This window comes from Tympanuchus pallidicinctus, unplaced genomic scaffold, assembly GCF_026119805.1.
Source record: "Tympanuchus pallidicinctus isolate F22 unplaced genomic scaffold, pur_lepc_1.0 scaffold44, whole genome shotgun sequence".
Lineage (NCBI taxonomy): Eukaryota > Metazoa > Chordata > Aves > Galliformes > Phasianidae > Tympanuchus > Tympanuchus pallidicinctus.
In genome coordinates, this window is record NW_026294763.1 from 732297 (window position 1) to 744920 (window position 12624).

A 12624-nucleotide genomic window follows, 5' to 3' on the forward strand; every position below is an offset into this window, starting at 1 on the left:
CTACAGATGCTGTAGAGAGGAACGCTGCTTGTCCTGCCCAGGGTGATTCTTGCTGTCCCTCTACTTTATTGCTTTCAATTATGCATTTGCCATCATTGTGATCTGAGGTTACCACTCTTCTGGATGCTACTTGTGTGGACAAGTGTGTTGGAAGGGCATCTTATTTCCACGTGCCTCAGTTTTCTCACCTGAAAATGGCAAGAAAGATGCTGAATTCTTATCAGAGAAAGGGAGATGCTTAAGATTATTTTACTGCCATAGAATTCCTGTGCATTTCTCATTCAAGTCTCACTGGCATAGGAATAAGGCTGATGTAATCAGATGAAAAATCTAAACTTTCTTTAATTTGTCATTGTTCACTTTCTGTGTTCCTGAATTTGTGTGAGGAGGTAACAGGGAAAGTAGCAGGGATAATATCTGTGAGCTGCAATGTTCAAGATTTGAAGGGAGCAGAGAGACATTGATGTTTATGCAGTTATTTCTGCAAACCTGTATCTGCAGATTCTCAATGTAGAACTACAGCAAATGCCAACAACACTCTTTCCATTGGCTTTGCTGCATGCATTCCCCAGATGATGAGAACTAAGTTGACAAAAGCAGCTTTTTGTCAGTGGTGCTACATCTCTTGGATTCAATATGTCAGCACCAGACAGTCGTATATTTTTCTCTCCCTCCCTTCCTTCCTTACTCTTCTCCTTGTTTTCACCCGATGTCTTTCCCCATCTCTTTCTTACCCGAATAGACTGAATACACAAACCCAAGCCAAATCATTCCTATTGCAGCAGTGCTGGCAGCGTGCTTATTGCAGATATTTAATTTCAATTATGAATAAAGGGGGCCTTTTATCATTTCATGCTTCCACATCTGATCCAGATTTTTAAGAGTGGTGATCTTTACTTTCCAAACAGGAATGAGAGAAGCACCTCACCAAAAGAGAGCAAATGCTGTCATTTGACCTTTTCAGCCTTTGGATTCTGTGTGCATCTGACTTGACCAGGCAGGTCTGGGGAAGAGAAAAATTAACAGCAGATGGATTTATGAAAAGAGCTCAGTGGCAGATGGTGCCTACAGATATTTACGGACATGTTCTCGGTTTTACAGGGTGGGTTTTTTCCCCTTTTAGCAGCACTGTTAGTACACAAGTATCTCTGTGTGTGTTACAACATGATGCTGGCAAATAGGGACTAAATTGTTAGCAAGAGAAGAAAACTTGAGGACTCCTAATATTGAGTTGGAGTACTTCAGAGTTCGTGTTTGCTCATGATTTAATCCAACAGCAAGCAGCAGCAGGAGGAATCTTTTTGGGCTCCTTCAGCTGTAAATTCATGAGTGACCATTTTTCTGAAATGGGTTCATCTTCGATATACAGGGTTTATATCTTCTGAAGATCACTGTCACTTATACACTTAAGAGCTCTGGCTTTCCACTAATGCTTCAGTTTTGTACTTCGATAATGAAGATAATGATGCTGGACTTGATTATGAAATGAGCTGAGTTTCATGGCTTAAAATGTTTCTGTATATGGACTAGGTATAATTAATTTCTTTCTGTTATTACATGCAAAATCCTGTAACAGATGGACTAGTTTAATTTGGCAGATAATTTATCTGACGTTTCCCTCATCAATCATTAAACAATTGGTATATTTCTTCATTGTGTAGTCAGCTTTAAATCCTTTTTTGTTAGATGATTCACAGCATACTGATAGGATTGGTCTAGATCCATCGAAATCAATGAGGAGATTGACTTGAACAGGCTGTGAATCAGACCTCATTTTTATACCAGTTGATCTCAGAAGATGGCATAATTAGTGAGTGAGGAAAATCCAATTCATTTTAAGTCGTGTCTTGCTTTGTAGTGGGATATTTTTGAGGTGTTTCTCTGCATAAAGCATAGATACAAGTGAAGCAAATGTTGATTTATCTCTATTTGCAAGGACCTTTGTTGGAGAGCATGTTGCTGTGACAGTGATAACTGTAGATGATTTGTGAAGGAGTGCAGAGTTATGGCTTTACTACTGAAGCCCACTGAAACATCCCATTCCCTTTACTCATTCAGTAGTAGACACCTCAGGTCATGGAACAGAGCCACGATACTTGATAATTTTCATAGTGTGCAAGCTACTTGATGTTTATTAAAACTTCCTCCTCCCAAGACAGTGATTTTTTTTTCCTATGTAATTTTTGGGGAATGCTTGAAAAAGGTGACCTAAATGAACCCTACAATCTCACTAAATAGTGGAAACAGATAAATCTTCTCTTTGATAGTCTCTTGAATTTTTAAGTCTTGGAGTTGATAATGCCCATACTATAGACGTTGGAAATATGAATATTTCAGAAGCGGGCCATACCTTTTAAGTGGGGTGATTTGAATAAATGATTTCACTTTTCTTCTGCCTTTTAATTAAAACTACTGTGGCATAGGCTGCGTACTTCAACAGATCTTATTTTTAATGAATTTCATTAGGAGCTATTAGCTTTCCCAGTATTACTTCAGATTAACTCTCTCCTTTCTAGGATTTCCTCCACGTTTTGCTTTATCTTACAAAACCATTTGTAATGAAAATAGCCAGATCTCTTTTCCTTCTCCCCCTCTTTATTACATCAGTATGCACCGCAAAGCCAGTGGCTTGTACGTCCTAAGCTAAGATAATGAGACCAATATTAATTCCAGTACAGCTGCTACAGGCATGTAAATGAAGCTTTCATCTGTCCAGCAAAGCAGCACTGAGATTTCCAAAGAACACCCAGGCTAAGCAACACAGTCAGGGAGATAGCAGAGGTGAGGGAGAGAGAGAAGAGGGTGTGCTAAAAATGGCCGAAATTTAAATGTCCTGAATTAATATTTCCTGCTAGAATCAATGCTGTTATTATCCTCTGCATTCCTTACTGCAAGGACATTTTGTTCTCGTTTATCCCTACAGATTGGGATGTAGTAATCATTGTGCTGTTAGTGCTGCAAAGGTCACTATGTGAACCCCTCATACAGTTTTCTTAACATGCTAGCTTTTAACTCTGCTGGGGGACACACGTTCTAGGTTGTGCCCACAGGATGGAGAGCAGGTTGGAGCAGCTTGATTCATCTAAAAGTTGTAAAGCGTGCAATATGGCAGTGCACAGGCTAGTTAGCTCAGCCTCTGAGCAAAGCTGATTAATCCAGACAGTGTTGTGCTGAGCATGACTCCGTTACCTTGAGTTCTGGCATCTGGTGGGGCTCAAGTATCTCTCTGCTCTGTTTTTCTGCATGTGGGGCAACTGCGCATGAAGAAAACTTACAAGGCAGCAGTTGGATAAAACAGGAAGGAAATGTGGCCACGTGTGGTCTCTTATAATGCATTTATATATTACCAATCAGCAGAGGCTTCCCAGAGCTCTAGAAAATAATTGTTTGATTGTTGGACTGTTTTGGGTCGGTTGTTTTTTCTTTCTCTTTTTCTTTTTCTTTTTTTTTTTTTTTTGAAAATCAGATTTCTTCTATGTGATGGTACAAAAAGGAATTCACTGCAGTTATAACAGCAGACTGAATAATTCTGCATTGTTGTAGAAAGATGGCCCATTCAACATATAACTCATATTTCTGCTTTTGAATGTGCTTACTTCCAGTCCTCTTCAGTAAAGCACTTAAGCATGTATGAATGGCTTCAGTGGGGTTTAACCATATGTTAAAGGTAAGCTTGCTTTAAATGCTTTGCTGAATTGAGGACTAAATGAAAGCAATATGCAGAACCTTTTGACAAACATCCTATTTCTCTGCACACAAGTGGTCCATTATTATAGGTTTGAAACCTACAGGGAGGCAGGCGATGTATGTCGAGTAAATTACAATGCGATCTGATCATTGTAACGTGCTCACTTCCCTGAGAGGTGGCTCAAAGTTGCCCATGCAGGATGTCCCTTTTGACAAAGTTTTATGTCAGCAGCAGTAACGAGGAGATGAACTCAGGTATGTTTTTACAGTATCTTTTCAAATAAAAAGCGTATTTCAAATGCATACATCTCTCTTTAATATAACTAAGCCAGGAATAAGCAGGGACTCCGTTTGGCAAGTACCGCTGATCTTTGATGAAGTTGGAATCCAGATATCCATTTTCTTCAGATCTCTATCTCTGGTATACATTAGGATGATATAGCTGGTAGATGAGCTCTATGTGTTATTAATCCTTCAGGTTACTGCATTTTAATGGAAATGTATCTGAAGGGATGCAAGTCATAGCCTTGGAGTTCTGAGGGATTGATCTGAGATTGTGAGGTTGAAAGTCTGAAACGAACTTTTCATCATTGCTGTCAGGAAAATGAAAGAGCAGAAGCAAATTTCACAAAAACACATGATTTGGAGGTAACGGAGAACATTACAGTGGATATTTCAGTTCCCCAAAGCTCCACAGATGGTACTCCAAACCCAGGGATTTTCCTGCCTCATCCAACAGCTGTCCCTTGGGTTGAACTCCCCTTTGCTCCCCAGTTCTGGTACAAGATGTGTGCTGTTTCTTTAACAACTTCATGGGATATCTGGAGCAAGGAAAGCCTGGAAATGCCTGTTGCTTTGATGCCCACGCTTACCTTGTGCAAACCAGGCAGAGAAGGGACTCCAATGGACTCCAGCCAAGGTCCTGTGTTTGGGATCAGCTTTATATTAGTCTTGAAAGGGAAGGAAAAAAGCTTTGGTGCTTCTAAGTCTTTGCATTTTCTTGTACACTTTCACCCTGTTTTATTTGTCATTAATACAATACCTAATTTTGACAACTGGCTTATTTTAGTTGCCACGTTGGCATCTATTTTGGCCACCCATGTAAAGAACGCAACACTCCCACTGTTACTAAAAGGGGAGAAGAAAAGGGAATTCCTGGAGCAATTTCTGGTGAATGTACAGTATGATGCGTAGGATGGACCAAGCAGTCCCTTAGGAGCTATTTAAGAGCTTTTACTACATGATGAGCATAAAAACAAGGTTTTACATACCTAGGATTTTAATAAAAACCTGTAAGATCGAACACAGTCTTGAGGGAACTTGTCCAATCTCTCAGGTAAATAAACTTGTTAACAAAAGATATTTCCTTAAGCATTGCAGGTTTTTGGACGACTGTAATCTATGTTTAAATAAGAGACCAAAGCTGTTTCAGAATTATTTCAAAATGAATCAAAGTATATTTTTATAAATGTGAGAAAACCTTATTTACTTGCTAAATGCTGTTCACCCCAGAAGAGCCTGCATGGATTCCTGTGTTATTCTGTGCTATATTCCCTAAGGAACATGTTCTTACCAAACAAGCAGAAGCGAGAAAAGTTGTTAGACATTTCTCAGCATGCTAATGTTGGTGCTTAGCCTGAAATTCAAAGGATGCCTTCGATAAACCAGTCTTAATAGAGGCCAGAAAACATCACAGGTGACTTGTGCCATTCTTTTCAATAGGGACTTTCTCTTGAGAGGTACTTTGCATTATCTTAGATGCACAGCATACATAACTAGTTGCAAGAGAAAAGCTTTGCCCCAGTGGAAAGACAGGTGAGAACAGGTAGGGGAGGTAACTTGTCAGAGTGCAGACAGAAATAGAAACCACATTTCTGGGTTCATCCCACTCTACCTGCTCAGTGATGTTTTTGCTGTCTCTTCCCGTGCTTTATTTGCTGTGTTTTGCTGGTAATAGTGCTCTGTTTTGTTGTTGTTTTTTTTTCCTCCCAAACTAGTGTAGGTCAGCATCTTTAAGACATTCATAATCACAATTGAGTGTTGACTCAAAGAGTTATGGATCACATAATTTCTTGTAGCAGAGTCTTGCTTTTTTTCCCCTCAAGGCATTTCTTGCTGAGCGTAATCTTAAATTATGTGAGAATTTAACTCTAATTGATGGGCTTCTTTAGATTGACAAACAACTGCAGGAATAGGCACTAAAAGCAATGAATGAGGTTTTAACAGGTATTAGTGGTAGGTGAATTTCTCGCTCCAATTTATAGGAGGGAGAGGAGGTTCTTTTATTATCTATATACCCGGCGTGAGATTAAGAAACAGTGGTTCAAATGTTGGTCTGACCAGTTTATTACAAATCTTAATTAGGGAAAGGGGGAAGGGGAGGAAGGACACTGTTATGAATTATGGTAATGAGGAAGGGAAGGAGGGCAATATAAAAGATAGAAAAGAAGAAGCAAGGAGTCTTCATAGGAAGCAAGAGGGAGATAGTCACCACCATGGATCCAGCGAGGTTCACAGTTCAGTCTTTGATCTTCAGTAGTAGTGGGTCGTCGGGCATTGTTGTTCTGTTGATGACAATGATAATGACAACTGTGACCATGGTGATGATGGCCCCTTTTCAATGCTTTCAAAGTGGTCAGCTGTCTTCGGAGTGACAGCTCAAATCTAAAGTGGTTCAGTCAGCTCTCCATGGAGTAGCAGCTTCTGGCTCTGGGATCTCAACAGAAACTCCTTTGTTCCCACACCCTGCATCCTGTTTTTCACAGGACACGATGGTATAATTCCCCAATTTTCCCATACTTAGCTGGAGCTGTTTAGTCACAGGCCAGATCTTCCGCCAGTAAACACCTCTGAGCACTCTCTTCTGCTCTTCTCCAGAGCAAGCAGCTCTGGAGGAAGGGGCTTTCAAATGTTCCCAAAGTGATGTTGATTGTCACACGGTAGCACCCATCACTTGCCTCCTCAACAAATCAGAGTCTTATCACAAGAAATACCTCAGGAAGCAAGCTTTGAGCCAAAAAAAAGAAAGGATTCTCACAGTGAAGCGTTCCAACTAAATACAAGTATCTCCTCCTTGTATTAGAGCTCTTGGCAGAGATGAGAAGAACTGAACTATTTTTTTTTCTCCCCCTGACTTAGAAACATAGAATCATAGAATTACCAAGGTTGGAAAAGATCTCCATGACCATGTGTTCCAACTATCAACATATTACCAATATTGCCCACTAAACTATGCCCCTCAGTACAACATATAAATGTTTCTTGAACACCTGTGGGGTGGTGACTCCATCATCTCTCTGGACGATCCATTCCAGTGTCTGTCCACTCTCTTGGAGAAGTTTTTCCTAATGTTCCACCTAAAAAGGTTTGCTTCAACTTCTGTCCTTTGAATATAGTTTCCCCAGCTGCTGGGAAATGCAGCTAGTTTGCCTTCTCTGAATGCTTTTCTTAGAATTCTCTTGAGCACCTTTACTTGATGGAGCAAGAGTTTGCCCTGCGTGAAAAAGGACACGAAGAAATTCACCGTGGGGTGATGAGCATGGAACAGGGCAGAGGTCATGGCCAACATGCCAGAGCTCAGGGAGTGTTGGGACACTGCTTGCAAACATAGGGTTTGGGTGGTCCTGTCTGGAGCCAGGGGTTGGTCTAAATGGTCCCTGTGGGTCCCTTCCAAGCCAGGACATTCTTTGGTTCATTACTGCAAGGAACAGATGAGGCAGGCTCATAATGTTGTGTTCCAACGGTGAAGGAACCTGTCACCACTGAATGTGAAAACTTCCAACTGCACTTTGATTCTGAGAGGGAAAGCCAGAGATGCAAAAGGGGATGATCAGATGCTGAAATTAATCTGTGAAAATAATACAGTGTCCCTCTCTGTCAGCCCTCTGATGAGTGTTCCCACGCCTACATAATGCAGCATCTCAGGGTGTTAGGGCATGGCCAAGAACATCATTTCCTTTGCTGAGAGGCAGTGTTTGTGTCAGCTGAAAATCATTGGATGAAAACATCTCAATTTGAAATTTAGTGTTAACATCAGGGAAAATGACTGAACACTCAATTTTGATTAATTTCAGGAGACAGTAATGGAATCTTCTGCTCTACTGTCTGAGGTTCGAGTAGGAACCAGCCTCGTGCTATTTGATAAGCATTTAATTCCTGTGGTGGTTACATATGTTTATAATATAGTTCAGTGTTTCTGTTCTAAAAGAATGCTGAATTCAATCTCTGTAATGCTTTGACTTTTCTCAATTTGAGATCTGGGTGGTGGTTTTTTTCCTGCACAAACTTTTTATTTCCAGAAAACAGATATTCTATTGCCTGGTTGCTCTTGGAGAGTGGGTAATTCCATGTTGTGAGGGAGCTCTGGAGATAAATAATGGAAGATGTTAATTTATTAAGTTAGAATAAGAGTCACAGCCTTAAAAATGGGTACTTTCTAACAACATGTATACTTCACAACAGTTTGACAGTTTTGCCAATGTGTTAAAATACTCTCAGGCTTTTTGTACAAAGGACCTTGATAGAGATAACCCCTTACAGCTTGTGTGAGTCTTATAAAACAGAAACTAAGATTAAAAAAATGAATTAAGAATGAATAATTGGTCTCTTGAGTATGAAGATACTGTCTGTTTTTAAAGGACATTTGTGTGTGCCAAAATTGACCTTTTCCTGAGCAAAAAGTACATATCTCTTTGTCTCTAAAGAAGAAATAATTGCCAAAGTTATTTGTGTCACAATAACTTATTAATCTGGAAGGATGAAGACACTGCCCAGAGGTCATGTATGACCCAGTAATGAGACCATCAAGCATCGCTGTAAATAATTAAACCAAGACACATTGCTTGGGAACCCTTTCCCCCCCCCTCAAGCACATTGAAGTTTCTTCATTTTATAAATAATTTCTATTGCATGTAGATCACCTTCAGTAGGTTTAATCCTTCTCCTAGAGTCACAATCTTTGCAATGTTTGAGCATCATCAAGATAAAAAATCTTCTCCTTATTTTTAAGCACCTTTTGCTTTATTTCAGTTTGTGCCCATTCCCTTTTGTCTTGTTTTTGGGCAGCACGAAGACCTGTCTCTGTTGTCCTCTCCTTTCCATTGGGTTCTCAGGCACATGGGTGTGATTGTGCTGGGTCTTTTCTTCTTGAGGCTTCCTGTGTCTCCTTGGTTGACAGGTCCTTCATAGAATCATTAAGGTTGGAAAAGACTTCTAAGATCTCCAAGTCCAACCCCAACCCATCCCCATCATGCCTACTGACCATGTCCCTCAAAGGTGCCATGTCTCCACATTCCTTAGACCATCTCCACAAACAGTGTGTTTGCATTACAAACTGGAGGGCAAAGTGAGTGTTTTTTGTGCATCACTTCAGAATGTAAAATAGGTAACAAAGTACTCAAGCTGATCTGGTTCTGCTAGTGAGCATCCAGCTGGGACACGCATAGCATCACTTCATGTGCACTCAATCAGTGGAGGATGTTTGTTATGAATGCAGACAAAGAATTTGGGCTTTTTGGATCATTAACAAGAGGTTGTCTTGTCTGGCTGTGAAGTGTTCCATTCAAAACCTCACAATTCAATTCCCAAAGATGACAGTTACCAGGTTTAACAGAGAGGCACGCTATGACTCTGAAGTTACTCCTTGCTTTATCACTGTGGACAGAGTAGTGAGCACATTTCTGAAACATTTCCTGAGGGTTTTTGTCAGTCTATCCCTTATTATTGTTGGGATTTAAAAAAAAAACAACAGCAACAAAAAAAAGTGTTGAAAGAGTCCAGCAAATATCTTTTCACCACCATTTAATGTGCTTGGTTCCTAAACAATTGCAATTGATTTTGTTTGGTCTTGCAAACACAAATTATCCCATAATCATCTTAGCCTTGCAGCCATGCTTACATTGACTTGTTTGTGTTTTAGAGAGAGAAAATGCAGGCATTGTCATGAAAATAAGAAAGGTTAGCAGCAAATAAAAGGTGGCGGGATTTTTTCACTTTCCTAATTGGCAGGATGTGCTCTCACTTCAATTAATTTTCATTCTTATAGCATTTTTAGTACAAAGCAAGGAGTGAGGTAAATTTCAGAATTAAATAAATGACCTTTATTTTTGCTTTTGCTTGTGGTTTCTGCTAAATGGTTATTTCAGGGTTCATCAGTGACAATCTCTTAGACTGTGTGATTGCTGCTTCTACTCAAAATGAGTACACACGGCAGAATGCTAAAGGGACAGTATTTTTCAACCACAATACATTTCTCTACAAGCAAAGCTTTGTGGTTCAGTGCAATCAAAGTCCTGCAGGATGAAAATGTACAGACAATTACCATTTTTGAAAAACAGCATTTCCTTTGACAACCATCTAGATAAAGGGGGGGTGTGTGCGTTAGTGGTACTTTTAAACTCTTTTTTTGCTAATACGCTTTACTTTTCAAATGTCCTTATCTCAATTTTTCTGTACTCATTAGCTTTGTAAATGATTTGGATTTCTTCTGACAGAATAGCAAAGGTGGTAAAACCTATCACATAGTGAAAGCCTACTAGCAGACACTGATTTTTAAATGGGACCTGTATCCAAGCAGCTGTCCAAACCCCAAATTGCCTAAAATAAGTAAAAATTGGTAGGGTTGAATCAACAGGGGATCTTGCTGTGAGCTACAGGTATATAGCACATACCCTTTTATTTGTTTCATACAGTTACAGTTCTCTAAATAGGCTTTACCAGAAGGCACAATAATAAAAGAAATTCAAATGGGTAATAACTGCAGGCTCCTGAAAAATGATCCTGGTTGTGATGCAGCATTTGCTGCTATGGTGGCATGGGTTATGATGGCACAGCCAGAGAACCATCATGGCACGTGGAGAACAAGCCTGGCTTCGTGCCTGTGCCATTAGCATGGTGAGAAATACTTCAAAGCCTGCAGGGCAATAAGCAGAGCTGTTTCAAAACAGAGTGAGTTTTTCCATGGCTTTTTGTTTTTTTAAAGACAGTGGGATTATCCTGAGCTGCTCCGGATTTACTCCAATATAATATATGCTAGAACAGGGCCTGAGCTGTCTCCAGATGCATTCTGCCTGTGATGGGAGCATTCAGAACTTCAGAATAGTGGTTTTGTAAATCAGCCATCAATTTTATTTTAAGTTCTGTTCTGTAAACATCAGACAGACTACTGTAGGACTTCAAATCGTATGTAAGTTCAAAACCAAGTTGGACTCAATGATCCTTATGGGTCCCTTTCAACACGTGATGTTCTATGGACTGTTTCCTTAAGTCTTTCTCCTACATAACGTGTTAGGCTGTTTATGTCAAGGCTGAAGCAGGGACAGCCAGAGCAGGTTGCCAGGGCTGTCCAGGCTATTATCCAGGCTACTTAGTTAGCTTTGTGTAGAGCAGTCCAAGTGGAAGTTTATTGATGCTGGAATTTGGTGCCTCTTTAACATAATGCTCTGAAAGGGTGTCAAGTAGTGTTTTCCTTATGGCTAACACAAATGTCCAGTTGCTTCTGTATCCTCTTTTCCAGGAGCAGGTAGGAGCAACTCTTTCAGGACAAGATGAATTGAGCACTGCAGTAGGTAAAGGATGCTCCTCGCCACGAGGAAATAATCCCCCAAGCATACATTAATAAAAAATGGATGTACATAAAAAGATTTTGCCCCTTTTTCAAAATACTTATTCTTTCTTAATTTGAAGACGTTGGTAATCACTGTAAAGTTTCGTGATTATTTTTAATCTTGATTCATAGGTTAATGAGATCCTGTGGCGATAAATTTCACTAGTTAGTGTGTTGAATAAAGAAGGACATAAAAGATACGTTTCCACAACCTGCTGAATGGTATTTTCTCTGATGAATCCCTGAGTTCTGATGGGGATTTCTATTTTTTTGGAAGATTGTTTCCTTCTTTTTCCCACAGTTCTTCTCTTATTTCGCTCTCTTGCAAAATGTATAAACAGATGATTTTTTAAAAAATCTTACTGTGTTTCTGATCATTTGTTTCCTACTTTTATGTGATAGGAACAAAACTGTGTGTTTACATTTCCTCTTTTTGGTTTGTTTACGTTATCAGCTCCTTGAACATTATCTGTTAATCTTTCTGCAGAGCAACTTGTCCCCTTGCCCATGACGGTGACTTCTAAATGCTACTGCAATGCAAGCAAGAAATAATACTATACTTAAATCAGATAAATAATAATGTTCTCTGCAGTTGGTGTGCTTTCATACCCTCAGTGCAGCTTTGCATTGAGCTGAAGTCTCAAGGCTGTGCCTGGAGTCAGTGAACAAAATGAATAGCATGGTTCTTCCACAGCCAGGATAACTTCCAGTAGGACACCCGTAATTGCTGTGAATGCAAGCAAATTAGTGATGTTAGTGCCACATGCTTGTTAACTTTGATCAGCAGTTACACCTGCCGTGGTGGTATCAGTAGGTAGAAAGAGAAGGAGATCAGAAAGTTTTCATGCCTTCAGCTATCATTCCGCTCTGCTGTATGAGAGGGGAAGAGAAGCTAATGATGCAGGAAAAATGACCACCAGCAGCTGCTGGATCCCACTGGCTTCCACAAAGGTTTTCAGAAGAGGACAGCTACAGGCTGCCATTCTCAGCCTTTCCTGCCATAGTCGATGAATGAGAAAGTAAATTACCTTTGGTCAGACTCCAAAGGCTTAGAAGAAACAGGTTTCATACTATGGTTGGTACTCAGGAGCGCAGCTGTGGGAGAAAGTTAACGGATGCCTTCACTGGGGTGGAAATTGGTCTTCTGCAAATTTTCCTTAGTAGCATGTCTCTTTCTTATGTTCTAAGGACAGTTCCATAAACTGTCTGCAGTGTGAATGTACTCCTAAGGCTTATACAAAATTTCAGTGTACAGTTAGGAGGAGGCCAGTCTTTTTCTTCTGTTCAACTTAGTGAGAAAACAACCTGGTGCTAATGCCTATGGGGTTTATAGT

The 12624-nt window shown here is 40.0% G+C and overlaps 2 protein-coding genes across 11 annotated transcripts in view; one reads left to right on the top strand and one right to left on the bottom strand.

Moving 5' to 3' along the window:
- Positions 1–12624, bottom strand: part of LOC128090180 (cytosolic purine 5'-nucleotidase-like) — a 587975-nt gene that overhangs the window by 517632 nt on the left and 57719 nt on the right. The window lies entirely within an intron of this gene.
- The window catches only part of LRRTM4 (leucine rich repeat transmembrane neuronal 4), a 422410-nt gene that overhangs the window by 194931 nt on the left and 214855 nt on the right, over positions 1–12624 (top strand). The gene's annotated exons all lie outside the window — the stretch shown is intronic.